Source organism: Miniopterus natalensis, chromosome 11 (genome assembly GCF_054644295.1).
Source record: "Miniopterus natalensis isolate mMinNat1 chromosome 11, mMinNat1.hap1, whole genome shotgun sequence".
In the NCBI taxonomy this organism is placed as follows: Eukaryota; Metazoa; Chordata; class Mammalia; order Chiroptera; family Miniopteridae; genus Miniopterus; species Miniopterus natalensis.
Window position 1 is genome coordinate 26391716 of NC_142091.1, and position 13033 is coordinate 26404748.

Below are 13033 nucleotides of genomic sequence, written 5' to 3' on the forward strand. Positions count from 1 at the left end.
CCTGGGGGGTCTTTCCTTCAAGTAGGAAATGTGGACCTCAAATATATGTTATTCCACAAGTACAGAACTGTAATGCAGCCCTAATGTTTTCAAATATTTGGTCATAGATATTGCATTGTGAAAACCAATGACACACTATTCAAGTCGAACATAAACAAATATGGTCATTCATTTTTAAAATTTACCACTGGTGAGACCCAGCAATAATAACAGTGGGGGATCAAAGATTAATGTTATGCCACAGAGCCCTAGGAATAATGGGGTACAGCAGAGGAAGAGACACAACACACATAATTTCATTACAAGGCAGATGGTATCAGGTGCCATAATAGTAGAACAAACTGCAGTGGGGAGCTGGGAGCAGAAACGTGAAAAAGAAATATAGGAAGTAAGCTTTAAGCAACCATTTAGGATGGCATAGGGCTCCAAATAGTGATTATAGGAGTTGGGGAGAGTGGGGAGATCTAAAGTGGCCAATAGGCAACAAGGAGAGCAAAGGGTAGGAGGGGAACTGCAGAAGGTGAGAAACCCTGAGTAATAAGGGAAACCTTTCTGGATGTTCCAAAGTCTGGGAATGGGGGTGAACTTTATCCAGTATATTCACAAAAGAGCTAATATTGTCAGGGGAATAACTCTGAGTTGGACTGGCCTGAGCCTACTGCCCAGAAACTCTTAAGCTTTAACATTTCCCCAAGGTCTCCATAAATGAGGTGGACATTTGTATCCTCACTGCAGTCCCATGCCATCTTCTCTTTAGCATCCCCTCTGATGCTTCTCAAAGCAGTACATTTCCCCTATGTATATACTCTTGCCTCTCTTTAAGCTTTTAACTTTAAATTTTTGTATATAAAATTTCTTAAAGTTTATAAATTAAGGAGAAACAAAATATTCTTTACTTTATAAAAGAATGTGCTACAGAATCTGCTTCAGTAGTGATTCTTCCCTAATTGAATGCATTTTAAAATGTGATTTGCTTTGAAAAAATGTGATTTACCCTCATGTTGAAAACATATCTATTGTATAAAAGCAACCTAGGCTTATTTACTTTGATTATTATAACAGGCACTGATGAGCTATATGAAAGTGGCAAATCTCATAAAATACTTGTAACTCCCTCATTCTCTTTGGAGAGGAGGTATATGTTATTAATCCTACCTATTTAACAGAAATACAGAGTATAAATTGAACAGACTGCATGCACTGTTGAATACAACTTGGGAATAAAGTGATTAACACAAATAATTACACATGCAAAATCTACACTTCCAAAGTAAAGGAAGATTTTCTAATTATTGGATAATTCAAAGAGATCTAGGAAACTGATGTGGCAATATAGTAAGTCCATGTCTTACAATTCCTAATCAATTGTCTAGATTGCATAGTTTCCTTGTTGTAGCAGTCATCTCCTGAATATAAATGAAAGTCATTATGGTCCCACTGTTATTCTAGGGACTTCCAAGCAGTTGATGTCCCTTCAACTCAATATAAGATGCTGGTGCCACCTTTCTGACTTGGGGGTCACACGTGCCTTATGTCCTTTCCTGGGCCTAAGTAAGCAACATCGGGTTGAGAAAGCTAACTTTTGAAGGATCATACACCACCTTTGTTTAATAAGCTCCTTGCAAAATCAGGCCATGGTGATAAGAGCACTCAGTACATTTTTGCCAACAAAGACATGGATTTGAAGAATCCAGCACAGGCCATCAGGCAGGCTAACAATATAATGTGTATTTAGTTCACCCAGATGAATGATCTGCTATGACTAAAGGAAAGATGGAATGCTAGATTACTTTAAACAGCTCCTAATTAGGGAACATACCTATGAAGATGAGGAATTAAGAAATCTTATAAAACTAGCTGTTCACACTAATGCCAATACAGGAGGCAGCTAAAATTTAAATTGTAAAACAGGTAATGACAAATCCTCAAGGATTCAAGGATTCAGTGAACCATGTTTCTCTCTCCCTCACTCGTCGTCAACACTCCCAAGTTATTTCTTTACTAACTGCAGTACTTTCAAGCATTTATAATCATCAAATGCAGTTCAAAAAGGCATAGATCCCACAACAGGGATATTAAAAAGGAATTTCCCAGTCTCATGTATGATTCGAAACTTTTCCACGTCAACTATCTAGAGGAAGAAGGATTTATACCACTAAGCCATCAACCATAAAACTGAAAAGAACAGAGAGAAATGCGGATTTAAATGTAAACTATGCTATTAGATAAATATAATAGAGAGCTAAAAGTTATAAAGAAGAAATTAATCTCACAAATTACTTTCAAAATGCTAGAGAAAAACTTCCACAACCAATAGTTTTACTCCCCAAGCCTTGTTTTTCAGGGATACAAAGCCCTGCATGACATTTTGGTGACACTTCATGATGTTAGGAAATATCATGTGCTCAGTCCACTGGGAGGTGCACCATCATCCTAATGAGTTGCAAAGTAAAAGAAAAAAAAGCACAAATCACTGAAGTCAAGAGGCACAAAATGGCAAACGGTCAAGTCCCAACAGCTGTAAAGATCCAAGACATTATAAGCTTTTAATGAGTGAAACATGCCATGAGAAAGAGACCTTTCGTCAATAAATCCAAATCCTGCTTCACTAATTAAACCATTTAATACAGTGCCTGAATATGTAGACACCAGACTTCAACATTTCTTAATTATATCCAATTCCAGGCATATTTTTCCATTCTGAAACGCCTTCACAGATAGGTACCAAATTCTCAAGGGATATTGCTACACACTTCTGAATTCTGATTCATCTGATTGAAATTTTTATTATGACACTTGGTTTTGAACTGCGGGAGAGATTTACACCCCACTTACTTCATGACTCCAACAATGTAAAGTCATTTGCACCCTGCCCACTTTCGATGTACACATTTCTTTACAACAAGGCTCTCTGCAGCCTGGCCAACCTGATGAAACTGTAACTACAGATTCCACCTGGCATGGGACCATGCGACATGAATCACACAGCACACATCCTGACCAATCACAGCACCAACTGCCATCATTCAGCTACCACTTAGAGCCCAACAGAGAATTTCAAACCACAGCCTTAAAAACAGACTTCAGACGCCCTAATATTAATCACATACTTAGACTTTTTTTAAAAATCAACAAAATGCCATTTGTAATAGATGTTATAGGTTTCAAAAAAAGATACTCTTCCACCCAAGATATAGCTTCATTCTGCTTTTGCAGAACACACACACACAGTGTTTATCCAATAGAAAAAAAATTACATTAATACTGTCATTAAGCACGTTTGTCACTAGACTGAATCTGTATTATCTGGCATGATTTCAGATGTTTATAAGTGTTAATAATGTTCAATGATATTTAGTAGCATTAATAATTTGGGGTTTATTTCAAAATGTGAAATGTGATAGCTGCTTCAGCATGCTCACTTTTTAACCTTCCATGCTACTGAAAAGCCTGTAATTTTTAGCGAATTGTTTGGAATTTAATTTAGTTGAGGCACTGAAGTTACAAGTAAACCTCCAGTTATCCTTTCATAGCTGTGCCTCATTCAATGGCTCGGTTTATCTCTGACAATTCAAAATAGAAATAAAAATAAATTTAAAAAAACTGAAATATTGTTTGTAACTGCTTTGCATGGTACAATATCAGCAAGTCATGGTGAACATCCAAGGTAAAAGTTCTAGCCTTTCCACCCACATTCTGGAAGCTAGTGTTGCTAGGCATACCATGTACTTAACTTTTATTTTTAAATGTTAAAAAGCAAGCAACAAACCTGAATGCTAAATTCCTGAAGGACAGAACACCTCAGAGTTCTCTGTGCCAAAGCTAACTCGGAGATTCATAATTAAGCCTCAAACAGAGGAAAACAGGGAACTTAGAATACGCCAAGTGCCTCATTCTGCAGGAATGAAGTTTCTTCCTAGCACCTGCCAGAAACATGCCTGCCAAACTTAGTAGGTTTCTTCCACCTCCCAACGTTAAACAGTGCTGTGGATTTTTCCTTAAGTTGTACACATTTTTAGCCACAACTAGACTGTAAGCTCCCTCAGGATATAATTCATCTTTTTATGTAACACACCTCTTGTAATCCCTGCAAATAAAAAGAGAACTGAGTAAACATTGATGGATTGCTTTGAATTGGTTCCCTGAATTCAGAATTACATATCAAATAGATCCCAGAGCAAGGGTCCAATATGAAAAGAGGAGGTATTTTTGTTCCTGGAGATGTCTGAAACCTTCCAGATTTCATTGACTAGCTCCTGGACCATGCTCTGATTACAATCTGGAGAGGAACTGAGTGAGACAAGCTAAAGGACAGATCCACATTAGGCAACAGAAGGAGTGTAAACCAAAAGCAAAACTGAGAATCAAAATATGCAGGAGGAAGGAAGTCATGAACCTTCCTAGCCACCTCCTTCAGGGTCAGTCCAGCACAACTTCTACTCAGTATAGTCCCAGGAGTTCTGTTCCCAACAGGAGATGGAAGAGCATGTACATGTTCTTGACTTACACTCAGATTCCCTGAGGTCTAGGAGCTTTAGACAGGAATGAAGATCTGATGCACAATTTTTGTAGCAGTGTTCCTCAACCCAATAAAATCTGCAAGGCTTTAAAAAACACTGATGCCTGGGTCCTACCCCCAGAGATTCTGATGTAAATGGTCTGGATGCAACTTGTGCATTAGTTGTTTTAAAAGCATTTGGGTGATTCTGAAGCTCAGTCAAGGTTGAAAACTCCTGCTTTAGAACCACTTTTGAGAGCTTTGGGTAGTGTGAGAAGCCTCACAGTTAACTGTTGGAGGATAATAGGTAGCACCAACAGACAACCCATTACATTTTATGAAAACAGTAAAAACAGATGATTCCCTAAAATGCAGCTTATTTGCAGATACTTTTTCATTACTACCAACAGTAATGAAACAGTCAACTAGAAAACGTAGTACTGGTGATGTAACCACCAGGAAGCCACACAGAGAGAGAGAGAGAGAGAGAGAGAGAGAGATAGAGGGAGAGGGAGAGTGTGTGTGTGTGTTGGGGAGGAGGCGGGGGCGTGCATGTGCACCTGCATGCAGACCCAGAGACACCTTTAAAACACCTAAAGGTCCTCTTTGAACTGGGGGAGGGGTCCACCAAAGGATAATGGAGAAAAGGGCCTGAATAAATTCTGGTGTTTCCCAAAATATTGACTAATGTTCCAATAGCCTATGTGGCCTGTTCCATGAGTATGTTCTTTCAAAAAGGAGCCCTGTCCTACAGAAATGAAAGAATTCATTAGTTTTATGATTTCTTGTCCACATTAGGGTTTCACTAAGAATTATGAAATTGGTTTCTATTTACTTTATTCTCCTCCTAAAAGTTTACTGCAGCTCATATTTATCTCTCCCTCCTCTTCTAGCATGTACCCTGTTTAGTGACACTCTTCTGTCAATTAACAAATACAGCCAGGTGCTACTTTCTAGTTTGCACACATGGGCATCTCCCATCTTCCCAACAAAACAGTAAGCACCCAGAAGCAAAGAATGTATTGTACTTTCACAAAGGACGCGTCTCTATCCTGCCCAATGCCTTAAAAGGAAGGTAGGCTCAGTAAACGTTAATGAAAATAAATTTAAAAGAAGTGAATTTTGTAGAGAGATGAAAGAAACAAAAATAAAATAGGAAAAAATAAAAGTGAAACTTTTTTAAGAAAGAAAAATAAAACAAATGACTTTAAACTCTGACTCTACGAAATAAAAACAAAGGGATACATTTAAGACATACAAGGGCAAGAGTTAATTAAACAAGTTTCCTTTATTAAACAGAGGCTATAATTCACAGTCTTGGAACTCTAAGAGATCAGAAAGGTAAAATACTAAAATCTGCTAAGGATCCCTCTCAAGGAGCCCTGTACACCTTCTCTGCCCAGGTGCGGGAACGCTCGCGTAAAGCATATCTAAGGAAGGAGAGTCACACACCCTCCCCAGAGCTCCACCTGGGCTTCCACATTCATGTATATCTATCCGGTAAAGCAAGAAACATCTCTGATTATATGAAAAGCTTGATCAATAAGTTCTGAAATCTGTTCTCTATATTTCTCAGACCATCATAATGTCAGTAAATTCATTCTCAAATTGTCATCCCTTCTGCTTAAAACAAAAATACCTCAATCCTAGGATAGGCTGAATTTAAGACTAACCTGGGAGTGCCATTCCATTTTAGAACTACCGGAATGGGTCATTTGTCACTGTTACACATGACTGATAACCTATTTTGGTAGACCAGACAAGTGTCAAATATGTTCTCAATAAATTCAATCTGTAACATTAAGTTGAATCTTTTTTTTCCTTTAAGGGAAGGCAAGCTTTCTTAGAATTAGTCTTGGAAAGGAATTGGGGGGAAAGAGGCAATGTAAACAAAAAAAGAAAAAGAAAACTTAAAGGGTAAATATTCTTCAATTCATAGAAAAATCAGGAAGTTTGAGAAGCCTGCAGAATCAAATTGACCAAAACACAGAAAAGATATTTACCTTCAGGGTCTTCCCAGAGAAAGTCACATAAACCACCAGTATTTATTTTGTGCCTAGTAAGCTGTAGGCACTGTGGTTGTCCTCATGAGGACAGTCTATAAAACATAGACCCAACCCTTACACGTGGGTAGAAAAATGTTCATGATGACATAGTCAACAATTAGAAATTGAAAAGTATTTCAGAAAGTTTTATCCAATAAGCAAAGCAATATACAGAGGAATTGTGTTTCTTCCTTCAGTTTTTTAACACTATGAATATCAGTAGAAGTCAGGGCTGCCTTATTTCCAGGAATAAATTGGGCAGGGGATGCGTCCTTCCCTCTAGGTCTGTCAGAGCCCCTTCTTTTAAATTTTCATTCCTCCCTGGTGTTTGTCACAATGAACGAAGACAAAGGTTTCATCCACAGTCCTTCCTCAGCAATCAAAGGAAATCAATGGGAATGAACTTGCCCACCTGATCCCATCAGATGATCCCCACTCAATGCTCCTGCGGAAGAGAAAAACCTACGAATGACCCACAGTGGAAAAAACAAACAAACATCCCCAATAGTATCCTTTGCCTCCTGACCCAGAGGAAAAGGCCAAGCCACCGGCCCCTGGACAGATGTGGAGTAGCATGGTATGCCACACCCAACTCCACAAATGGTAACATAAAGTCACCTTAGTCCTGTTTGCATTATGAGCTATTAATACAGCGTAACAACACAACAGCCATAGGGAGCACTCCTCAGACCAGCTGGTAATGACTAAATAGCCTCTTCTCCGGTAATTGCCTACTTCTTTCTATTTGACATAATTCATCAGCCAGATTAGAGCAGGTCATTCTGCAGTGAATGAAGAAAGCAAGGATAACATAACCTGACACATCAAAATGTTCTTATGTGAGCAGCCTGAAGAGCTGCTGCTTTACAAAAAGCTATGAGCTGGCAAAATAACCATATCGCATACAGGTCAGTGGGCACACACTCTGTTTATTGCTACTCATTTCATTTTTGAGTAGCTCAGCACAACTGTAATTGCTAGTTAAGAGACAGACTGGGTCCCGACTATTTTTAAAAATCCCCCAAAAATGGCTATGCCAGGAACCAGAATAAATAAAATTTGGAAAAAGCAAAAGGGGGGATGGGGTGGGAGCTTGATAGCCAGTCACTGGGCAACAGACCCTGGCTGTGAAAATCCTGCAGCTACAAGAGATGGAGCCAGCCCAGCAGCTGACCGATTTCTGATCTCGGAGCCAGCTGCCTTTCATGTGGAGTTCTCTGTGTGGTTCAGATATGAAGACATTATAACCGGACAGTTCTGGGAACTTTCTCATCCCAGCACACTGTGCATAGAAATTGGCCCCAGCAACATTTAGTGTCCAAGTTCCAAAAGGGCAACAACTAGAATTCATGATTAAACATCAGCATCGGTTTTAATTCTAAGAGACAACTTTTCTCCTTGTAAAATGTTAAAAACCCTTCCCCCACTCCAACCCTACCAGAGGGGAAAAAAAAGCACATCAAAGCGCTAAAGTTATTATGCATTTTTTTTGTCTTTGTTTCTTGGCGCCCTGGTTTTCTTGGCTGTTCTTTATTCTCTCACTGTTCAACGGCTCCAATTTAGGAATAAAAACTTATAAAATTTAAAAAAAAGCAGGAGCAGTTGGCTTTGTGCAATTTCCAGAATTCTGCAGAATCTCAATCTCTCCATCGCTCTTCCCTCCTCTGTATCCCCTACCGTCGTTTCCTTGTCAAATTCAAATCTCCACGTCACAAACCAGAGCATCATTTAAGCGGTCAATAAACGTTTAAAGGGAAGTTCGGAGCCTGCTGGTGGGAGCGAAAGCCGGGCCCTTCAATCCATACTCAGAAGCGGCACCTCGGTCCTCAATTCCTAGATGGCGGGCTTCCCCCTTTGCGCCACCTGAACTCGCTGCCTGAATCAGAAGCAAAGTCCTCTGCAGTCTTTCTGGTCCGTTCCCGGTCCCTCTGCATCTATTTTAACGCGGCCCGGAAGCAATCAGGGAATCTAATCCTGGCAACAAAGCCAGGAGCGCAAGTCCACTGCGATGAACTGGTTGGCCTGCGCCCCCGCCCTCCCCGCCCCCCACTAAGCACTGGGGCCAGAAAATTAATATGTCCGAGGCCAGGAGGAGGAAAGCGGCGGAACAGAAGCGGCCAGGAGTGGTTTGGGTTTCGCTGTTTTGTTTGTGTGTTTTTTTAAAGCGTAACGACCCGCTGGGGGAACCCAAGCTGAGCAAGCCCCCAGGGGTGCGGCGCACGGCCCCGAGCGCCGGCCGGAGAGCTCCCCCCCCCGACCCCCGCCCCTTCTCCTGTCTGGCCGGGGCCGGCGGGGTGGGGGAGGTTTGCGCGGGTTTGTCTGACACTTGTAAATGGAAGTGGGATCCAACTTGGAAAACAAACGCGCGGGAGTCTGGGGCGGGGAGAAAGGGGGAGGGAGGAGAAAAGACTCTTCCATCATTAGCTTGGTCCATGCTTCCCTCCCTCCCTCCCTCCTGCTGCTGCTGCAGCAGGTTTGCCCAAACCAGCAGCAGAGTCTTAGTGGGCGCCAGGCGGAGGTGAGAGGAAGCCTGGCCGAGACCCAGGGAGCCAGCCAGCAGCCGCTGGCCACGGCCACGGCCACGGCCACCGCCCGCCCTGCGTGCTCTGGGGTGCCGGCGCCTCTCCCTCCCAGGAACCCATCTCAGCCCCCCTATGGCGACCTCCCCAGGTCTCCGCATTCTCCCTCCTCCATCCCGTTCATTCAGCGACCGATTCCACTGCCTGGTTTGCCCACATTATTGCACAGAGCTGCAGCTGCAGGACGCCGCTGCCGCCGCCGCCACCCACGCACCCCGGGAGCGCCACCCTTTAGGGGTAGGCTACTCAGGAGGCTGCCTTAGCTCGCAGCCAAACTCCCGCCATCCGCATATCCTTGCTCCAAGCGCACGCACGCACGCCCACGAGAGTGGGGCAGGGAAAAGTGAACAATAAAAGTTGCTATCGGCAAAGTCCAATCGTGGTCAATGTTTAACCGTCTCAGAAAGCACACGCGACAAAAGTCACTAGGATACGGGAGGGAGGAAACAGCCCACGGTACTGCTAAAAATACCCTCGCTCGCCACCTCGCGCAAGCCTGGGGGCCAGATGCACTTTAGCTCAGCGACCCCCACTGGCGGAATCCTGGCGCGCACAGCAGCCGCGCGAAGACAGTTGGGGCCGCGACAGCGGCCTCCGGGCCGGCGCCCCTCAGACCCCCACCTCGGCCCGTACCCATAATGGTCTGGGCGAAGGGGTCCGTCCAAAATCTCCCGTAAAGAGGCTCCGAGTGAGGAGCTGGTGCGCCCTAGCGTTCCCTCCCCCGACCCAGAGATGGCTGCAATGCACCCCTACCCGGGACCGTCAGGCCCGCTCAGCTCCCTTTTCAAAGACAAGCAACCCTCCCTCACGCCCGCCAAAAATCATGCACTCTTCCACGGCACTCCGATTCCCTCTCCTTGTCAAAAAAGCAAGAAAAGTCCCTCCTCCCGCCGTTCCGTGAAAGGCTGTCGCTCCAGTCCGACAGCCGCTGCAATTCAGTAAATCTCACCCTGCCCATGAACCCAAAAGCTGGAATCAAGCGTGGAGCAGACCCGCCGACTGCCTGGTAATCCGTTCCCTTCCCTGGTCAAAGTGCAGCTGGGGTCCCTGACGCCTCGCCAAGCGAGGACCCAACTTGTGCCTGCGGGTCCCTCAAGTGCATTCATCGGCATCTGAACATCCCCAGTGCGCCTGACGGGCACTGGCTACCAAATAGGCTCGCTGCCTTGGACCCCCTCTCATCCACCTGCACCAGAGGCCGGGCCTGGGAGGGGGGCGGGGATGGGTGCACGGATCCGCAAGCCCCTCGCGCCTCCTCCCCAAGTCCTCAGTCCCAAACTTAGCCAACTCTCCATGCCAACCTCGGGGCTACCCCCACAGGACAGAACCTCCTTTCCCTCCCTGCGGAGGCAGCGCCGGCGGAGGCAGCGGTGGCGGCTCGGAGCCACGCCGAGGCAGGAACTTTACAAGGTGAAAAGTTTCCCCCACATGCTCCGCCGGCTCTTGCCTCCCCGAGCCCACCTCGCAACCCATCTGCACTCAGCTGCCGGACCTGTGGGTCCGGCTCGCGCGCTCCAGCCAGTGCAACGAGCAGCCAAAAAAACCACGTTAAACATCCCCACGCACCCTTGCCTCCTCGGGTGATCCAGGGCTCCACCAGGCGCTTCCCGTGTGGCCTTCCTCTCCCGGCGCTCCTGCCCAGGGCGAGCTGGCCACCCGGCTGCCGCCGCGCACAGCTCGCTGCGCGCTCGCGGGGACTAGAGCCAGGAGCAGAGGTGCTCGGGGCTCGGCGCTGGGACGCCGCCGCCGCCGCCGCCGCCGCCTGCCACGGGGGCTCGCAGGCGGAGGAGGGAAGCCAGGAGGAGAAGAACGGCAGCGGGAGGAGGGGGACGGGGGCGCGAGATCCCAATCCGCAGCCCAGATCACAGCGCAGCCTGCCGGGAGGAGCTCCGAGCTGCCGCCGCCGCTACTGCTCGCTGCCTCGCTGCCTCCAGCGCCCCATCACAGCGGACGCCGACGCGCGGCCAAGCCCCTCTCTCCGGTCTCCCCCTCCCGCTTCCCTCTCGCTGTCTCCTCCTCCCAAACCGCTAGAGAAAGGGGTGAGGGGGAGAGAAGCCTCAGTGTCCGGGATGACTAGAGCTCTTGGAGCTCAGAGCAGGGGAGCGGGGGCAGGCGGGGAGGGGGGGCTGAGGGAGCTGGAGGGCGCTCCCGGCGCGGGGCCTGCAGGCTGGACTAATTTTAGAGCTCTAGTCTTCCTGCACCGGTCTCTGGGGCGCGGAGCACACCAACGTGCTCTCCTGCTGCGCGTAAAGTGAAGTGCCGGCTCCGGAGCGCGCGGGCACACGCCGCTCGCACCCCCGCCGCGCCGCAGGCCCGCGCAGAGGCTGAGCGCGGGTTCCTCCCCTAGGACAGAGGAGGAAACTGAGGCACACCAGGGTGAAAATGGCTTCGCTAAGATTCCAAGGTTAGTTTGTAGTGTGAAGATCAAACCATCAAACGTGTACCTCTTGATTCCAAATGTGCTACCCAGACCGGGCTCCTACTACTTTCCCACACATGTTTGGATCTTGGGGGTCACTTGACAACTTATGGAGGAGGGAGGAGTATTAAACTAAAATGTAACGTGTACATTCTCTTCCCTTCCTTCCCTGCCCCCAAATCGTTTTTAAACTTTTGTGTCGAAATGGAGAAGAGGCACTCTGAAAGGAACGAGTGATTGATTCGGGGCTCTATGATTTGCATCTCCAGCCTGCCAGTGGGCCTGTTCCAGTAACTTATACACCCACCCTCCTCCTAAGACTCCTATACCAATACACACACACACACTATTGCGGCAGGCCTATAAGCATGAGAGTTGCTTCGAAGCTGTCTCCTACGATGTTTCTCCCCAACTCAACCTTTGGTGCATGGAAGGAGGTGCACCAGCCTGCAGATCTGTTCTCCAGGAGAAGTCATTACTTTTTTGAACCACGAAATTCTCTTTGGAGAGCTAGGTAGGGGTTGCTACTAGGGGACTTTGTGCTAAGTCACTAGAACGAGCCCTTTGAAGAGCTAATTCAGTTTACCTTTCTGTTCCACTCCCAGTCTGGGGCCTCCTCCCTGTTACAGCCACACAATCACCCACCACTCTCCACAGGTACAAGTTTCCCTTGAAAGCCTCCAGCATCCTTGCTGCCTTAACTGCCCCATAAAGCATGGCATGCTCTGGTTACTCTACCCTGAGAGTTTAATGTGAATACTAAAGAACAGTGACAGCTCCCCATACATCAGCTAATTCAGAGGAAATCAGCATGTTACCTACGGCTTTACTGTCACATAAGGCCAGAAGATGGGTCTGGAGTGAGGGAAGCCACCCACAGGGTTAGGAAGACTGACTTACCCTCCAAAATGTTATGTGAATACTTTTATTCTTATTTTTATGTCAGCAGCTTTCTAGGGCATTGAAAAGTTTACTACCATATAAATATGTCCCTAGCATTGCAATTTTTTGGTAACTAATGGAATATATCTAACTGTGCATCAAAGATTTTAATGAACCAATATATGTCCCACCTGAGTGCATCTGTGGAAATACTGAAATAAGATGGTTCCAGAAACCAAGTACTTTAGGTAGAATCATCTGGTAGTTGTTTGGCCAATGGGATGCTCAGGGAAAGACTGCTGTCAAGGAAACAGGGCATCTTCCACCTATTGCCTGGGAAGTTTGCCAGATGAGTGTAGGTGTGGCCATTGCTGCTGCTACTACCAGTGATGCTCTGATCCCAGCTCCTAGGATGTTCTCTGATGCCTCGAAGGTACTGTACAGATAAGTACAAAAGTCTCTCTAAATTTTAGCCTCTTTTATTCCCTTAGGCAGTACATAGAAAATAAACAGCCATCACTCCCAGGACAGGCACAAGCCATTACAGCCTGTGGGCTAGAGACTTCCTGCAAGGAAGATTGAGTGGTTTATCTAGTGGAACATCCTTCTG

At 46.1% G+C, this 13033-nt stretch overlaps 1 protein-coding gene across 1 annotated transcript in view; it reads right to left on the bottom strand.

The window, feature by feature from the left end:
* FAT3 (FAT atypical cadherin 3) overlaps positions 1 to 10735 on the bottom strand; it is a 607947-nt gene extending 597212 nt beyond the window's left edge. Inside the window, exon 1 of the mRNA XM_087821612.1 lies at positions 10689 to 10735. The gene's annotated coding sequence lies outside the window, so the exon portion shown is untranslated. The remainder of the gene's footprint in view (positions 1 to 10688) is intronic.
* Positions 10736 to 13033: the final 2298 nt, after the last annotated feature.